This window comes from Rhipicephalus microplus, unplaced genomic scaffold (genome assembly GCF_043290135.1).
Source record: "Rhipicephalus microplus isolate Deutch F79 unplaced genomic scaffold, USDA_Rmic scaffold_361, whole genome shotgun sequence".
NCBI lineage: Eukaryota > Metazoa > Arthropoda > Arachnida > Ixodida > Ixodidae > Rhipicephalus > Rhipicephalus microplus.
Window position 1 is genome coordinate 75,001 of NW_027464928.1, and position 5,443 is coordinate 80,443.

At 58.2% G+C, this 5,443-nt stretch overlaps 2 non-coding genes across 2 annotated transcripts; both read right to left on the minus strand.

The window, feature by feature from the left end:
* Positions 1-10: 10 nt before the first annotated feature.
* On the minus strand, positions 11-163 carry LOC142794022 (5.8S ribosomal RNA). The gene has a single exon (XR_012892007.1). It is a non-coding gene; the product is annotated as a 5.8S ribosomal RNA (ribosomal RNA).
* Positions 164-1,882: 1,719 nt separating this feature from the next.
* Positions 1,883-3,697, minus strand: LOC142794009 (small subunit ribosomal RNA). Its single transcript, XR_012891998.1, has one exon. It is a non-coding gene; the product is annotated as a small subunit ribosomal RNA (ribosomal RNA).
* Between the last annotated feature and the right edge of the window lie 1,746 nt (positions 3,698-5,443).

Sequence of the window (5,443 nt, forward strand, 5' to 3'; positions counted from 1 at the left end):
ATATGTGATCCGACCCTCAGACAGACGAAGCCAAGGGAAGACCCAAGGCCGCAATGTGCGTTCAAAGAATCAGTGCTCAGTGTGTCCTGCAATTCACACCAAGTCTCGCAGCTGGCTGCGTTCTTCATCGACCCGAGAACCGAGTGATCCACCGCTTAGAGTCGTGAAAAAGTGTTTGTTCAATTCCGTACAGTCAAAACCAAACGTTTCTGGCACTCGGCCAAACAGTGGCCAAGAAGGGCGCTTTTCAGCGCACGCTTGGACTCCAAAACTCTGCCGCGCCTTTTTCGGCTGCCGCAAATCGAGCAAACGGTGTGTTTCGGACGGCGTTTCGCTTCCGCTACTTGCGAGTGCTTTCGTGGTCCACCCCTCTATAAATACTCGGGAGGCGTCGAAGCCGGTTCTCCAAGCCGGACCCGTAGGTATCGTTGTGTGCTCGCTCTCATTGGCCCGCCTAACCAGAAAATGCCTGCGGTACACCCATTTGGATAAGAGTGCACGCAGATGCGGGCCTCGACGGCTACACATTTCCTCGGGCGGCCGCCTCCCGGCCTCCGTGGAGCGCGGGATGCACGGTCCCATCGACAAGCCTCTCCCGTTTTTACCGTGGCGTCGCGGTTCACCACGGCGGGCGGGTCGGTCTCCTCCGCATAAAAAGGGGGACCCCCGCTTTTTGTTCCACGAAATCGCACAAGCTTTTTTCGCATCCACGGTTTGCCACCGCACACCAAAATGCCGATCCGGCTGCCTACTTTAGCCAACAGGTGGAGCCAGGCGCGCCGTACTTGCGCGGCACTTCCCACGTCCACCGAAGTCGGTGCCAAGGACCACTTTCGGCGCCGGAGCCGCGTACGAGCCTACTCGAGGCGGAAGAACGAAGCCAGCAAGGGCCTGGCCGCAAGTGCGTTCAATTGTCGGGACGTCCAAGTCCCTCGTTCTTCCGTGCTTCCTCTTTCGGCAAGTCGTTGCGGCACCTTCCCAAAGCGCGCAGACCCGCTAATCGCGACGAGCGCGACGTGGCCGTGCCGCCTTTCCCTCGGCAGCAAGCAAAACGCCTGGCAACGTCGACGCTCCCCTAACCGCGATCTCGCACCGTGTTTCGTGTGGCGAATTCAAAAGCCGGCCGGCGCTGCTGCAACCATTACGGTCGGTACGCATACGCCGCGGAGGGCGGGACGGTCATCGGAGCGTGCGGTTCCTCCATCGAGTACTGCGCACCTCGGCCGTCGCATCGCCGTGCCATGACCGGCCGCGCGTCAACGCGAACCGGTGCCAGCGAGATCCCTCGCCTGCAAGAACCGACCGGCAGCCTCCGTCACCCGAGGACGCGGAGGCGCTTGCCGCGGACGGCGGGACGGTATGCACTGGTGCACAGCGGACCCGTCACATCGCCAGTTCCTTGACCGACCGCCGACGCTTGTGCCGTTCCTCTCGTACTTGGCAGTCGCCGCGCGATTGTCGGGTCTCGTTCTTGCACGCTCGAACGGTCGGGAGGGCACTCGGCTGGCGTTTCGGGAACGCGCAGCCTCGCCTTCTACCGACGTAACCACGACTCGCCGTTCGCGCTCCGCCGCTCCTGTTTACAGTACTAGGCGGTCCCGCAGCGGTCGGGTCGCGCATTTCGAGCGCTTCGAGCCACGGTGCAGTGGCGGGTCGAAAGCCGACCTATGAGTGCGTTGCGCCGTTTGTACCCGCGTCCGCCACCTGGCCGACCGTCCAAGGTCGCGGTGTTGGCGTCCGCTGGGCGCAACAATTTGTCACGGGGTGCCGCTCCACATTCAGGCAGCCCCGTGGGGAAAAGCCGACCCCGCGTCCAAACGGGGTCAGCGGCAGAAAGTGTCGGGCGCAGACGCAGCTGAGGCGCTCACCCTTCACAATCCGTTAATGATCCTTCCGCAGGTTCACCTACGGAAACCTTGTTACGACTTTTACTTCCTCTAAATGATCAAGTTTGGTCATCTTTCCAACAGACCGGCGCAACCGAAAGGCCGCGCCGGACATCGGTCCGAAGACCTCACTAAATCATTCAATCGGTAGTAGCGACGGGCGGTGTGTACAAAGGGCAGGGACGTAATCAACGCGAGCTTATGACTCGCGCTTACTGGGAATTCCTCGTTCAAGGGGAACAATTGCAAGCCCCTATCCCAATCACGAAAGAAGTTCCACGGGTTACCCAGTCTTTTCAGACAGGGATAAAGACACGCTGCTTCCTTCAGTGTAGCGCGCGTGCGGCCCCGGACATCTAAGGGCATCACAGACCTGTTATTGCTCTGTTTCGTGCGGCTAGGAGCCGCTTGTCCCTCTAAGAAGGTTGTAAGGTGCTGGGAACCCCGCACCTATTTAATAGGCTAGAGTCTCGTTCGTTATCGGAATTAACCAGACAAATCGCTCCACCAACTAAGAACGGCCATGCACCACCATCCACCGAATCAAGAAAGAGCTCTCAATCTGTCAATCCTCCCAGTGTCCGGGCCGGGTAAGTTTTCCCGTGTTGAGTCAAATTAAGCCGCAGGCTCCACTCCTGGTGGTGCCCTTCCGTCAATTCCTTTAAGTTTCAGCTTTGCAACCATACTTCCCCCGGAACCCAAATACTTTGGTTTCCCGGAAGCTGCCCGCCGAGTCATTTGAGTAACTCAGGCGGATCGCTGGTTGGCATCGTTTATGGTCAGAACTAGGGCGGTATCTGATCGCCTTCGAACCTCTGACTTTCGTTCTTGATCAATGAAAACATTCTTGGCAAATGCTTTCGCAGTAGTTCGTCTTGCGACGGTCCAAGAATTTCACCTCTAGCGCCGCAATACGAATGCCCCCGTCCGTCCCTCTTAATCATTACCTCGTATTCCAAAAACCAACAGAACAGAAACGAGGTCTTGTTCTATTATTCCATGCAAGTTTATTCAGGCGACTCGCCTGCGTTGAGCACTCTAATTTTTTCAAAGTAAAAGCACCGGCCATCTCGAGGCACACAATGAAGTGCACCAAGAAAGAACCGGCATGATGTTCAGTCCGAGCCGTCGCATCGGGTAGATGCACTACTCGTCTGGAACTGAGATCCAACTACGAGCTTTTTAACCGCAGCAGCTTTAGTATACGCTATTGGAGCTGGAATTACCGCGGCTGCTGGCACCAGACTTGCCCTCCAATTGATCCTCGTTAAAGGATTTAGAGTGTACTCATTTCAATTACGGGGCCTCAAAAGAGTCCCGTATTGTTATTTTTCGTCACTACCTCCCCGTGCCGGGAGTGGGTAATTTGCGCGCCTGCTGCCTTCCTTGGATGTGGTAGCCGTTTCTCAGGCTCCCTCTCCGGAATCGAACCCTGATTCTCCGTTACCCGTAACAACCATGGTAAGCAAGTAACCTACCATCGAAAGTTGATAAGGCAGACACTTGAAAGAAACGTCGCCGGCTCGTGGCCATGCGATCAGCACAAAGTTATCCAGAGTCACCACACAATACGGGCCGAAACCCGATCGATCTTGGTCTAATAAAAGCACCCGTTACCCAAAGGGCTCCAGGCTCACTGCATGTATTAGCTCTAGAATTGCCACAGTTATCCAAGTAGGAAGAAACGATCTAAGGAACCATAACTGATTTAATGAGCCATTCGCGGTTTCGCCTTATTTCGGCATGTACTTAGACATGCATGGCTTAATCTTTGAGACAAGCATATGATTACTGGCAGGATCAACCAGGTAATCGTTCGACTGCGCGTCCGTCCTCGCCCTCGGCGGGCCGGACGCAGTCTGTGTGCGGCGGAGGCCACCTTCAGGCGCCCCAACACGCTTATTTTGCACTCCGAGATGACGGCGTTCGAGCTCGCTACGGCACAACCTTCCCGAAAGACGAGTGGGAGCCGTGCGGCAAGAAGCACGTTCATGCTCGCTCTTTTTCGTTGCATCGACTCGGTCGCGCCGTGCGGGTTGCCCAAGCCCGCTGCACTGTCGGTGGACCGGCCGGAACTAGCAACGGAGCCGAGACTGCAAAGCCGCCAGACGACGGGTCACGCCCGCGTCTTCGGCGCTTTCGCATCTGAATCGCCCGAGGACGACACGGAACACACCTCGATATCGTGGTAAAACGGCACCGTCCGACAACCAGCCCCTAACGCATCAAGCGGATGAGGCTGCAGACGACTGCCGTGGATTCCCCTGGAGCAGACCCGAGGACACGCTTGACGAGGCCGAAGCCCGCCGCATATCAGACACCCGGTCGCTTTCGCGTACGCCGCTCACGAGAACCCCCACATAATAGCAGCGATAAGTACCCAGACCTCCTTGGGCCCTAATACGAGCGTACTCGAGAAAATTTCACCGCGGGTGTGCCCCGAAACGTGTGGCATGTTGAGCGTGCCACAAGTCTACGTCGCTCTCAAACCCGCCGAGGTCGTAGAATTTGCGACCCTACTCACGAAATTCCCACCGAGGATACGGCCGCAAACGTACCGCACCTTGGGTAGGCCACGAGTTTGTGCAACACTACGCTGACGGCACAGCACCGAGGTCGTGCGCGCACGCACGGGAAAATTCCGCCGCGGTTTCTGCCGAAAACGTGAGGCACCACGACTCTCCGCAAGTTCGCGTCGACTGCGAAAGACCGAAGTCGTGAACGACGTGTCCGCTACTCGCCGCCGACACGCTGGACACCAAACGTACAACGACTCGACGGCGTCGTAGAGGCCCACGACGCGGTTTTCCTTAACGACGTCTCGGCGTGGCACCGACAGGTTAGAACGGCCGACCAACGTTCCCTGTCCGCCGTTCGGCTCAGTCGAAGGGCTCGGCGACTTCGGCAACGCTGCGAAGCCGCACGGTGACGCACGCCATGTCCCCATTTTTTTTTTCTTTCTGCGTCTGCCGGGGTGCCCCTATAATAGCAGCGATAAGCACCCAGACCGCCGTGGGTCGCTCGCCCCGGCTGACGTGGTTTTTCGTACTCCTGCGGCGGTCGCCGTCAAGCACGTCCAAATACGCTACTTTCGTGGGCGCATTCACGCTCTTTCGCTTCGCCGGAGTGCCAGCACTCACTCTGCCAAAAACGGCGAACATCCGAGCGGCGGTTCCCACTTTTGCGTCGGCGTCGCAAACCCCGCCCCGGCAGACGAGGTTTGCCGTACTCGTGCGACGGTGGCCGGCGGGCACGTCGAAAGACGCCGATATCGTGCGCGAATTGGCGCACCTTGGCTTCACCGGAGTGCCGCCACTGACTCCTCCAAAAACGGCGAAGATCCGAGCGGCGCTTCCCACTTTCGCATCGGCGTCCCGAACTCCGCCCCGGCTGACGCGGTTTACCGTACTCGTGCGACGGTCGCCGGCGAGCACGTGGAAAGACGCCGATATCGTGCCCGAATCGGCTCCGTTCGGCTTCGCCGGAGTGCCAGCACTGGCTCGGCGAAAGACGACGAACATCCGAGCGACGGTTCTCACTATTGCGTACGCGTCGCA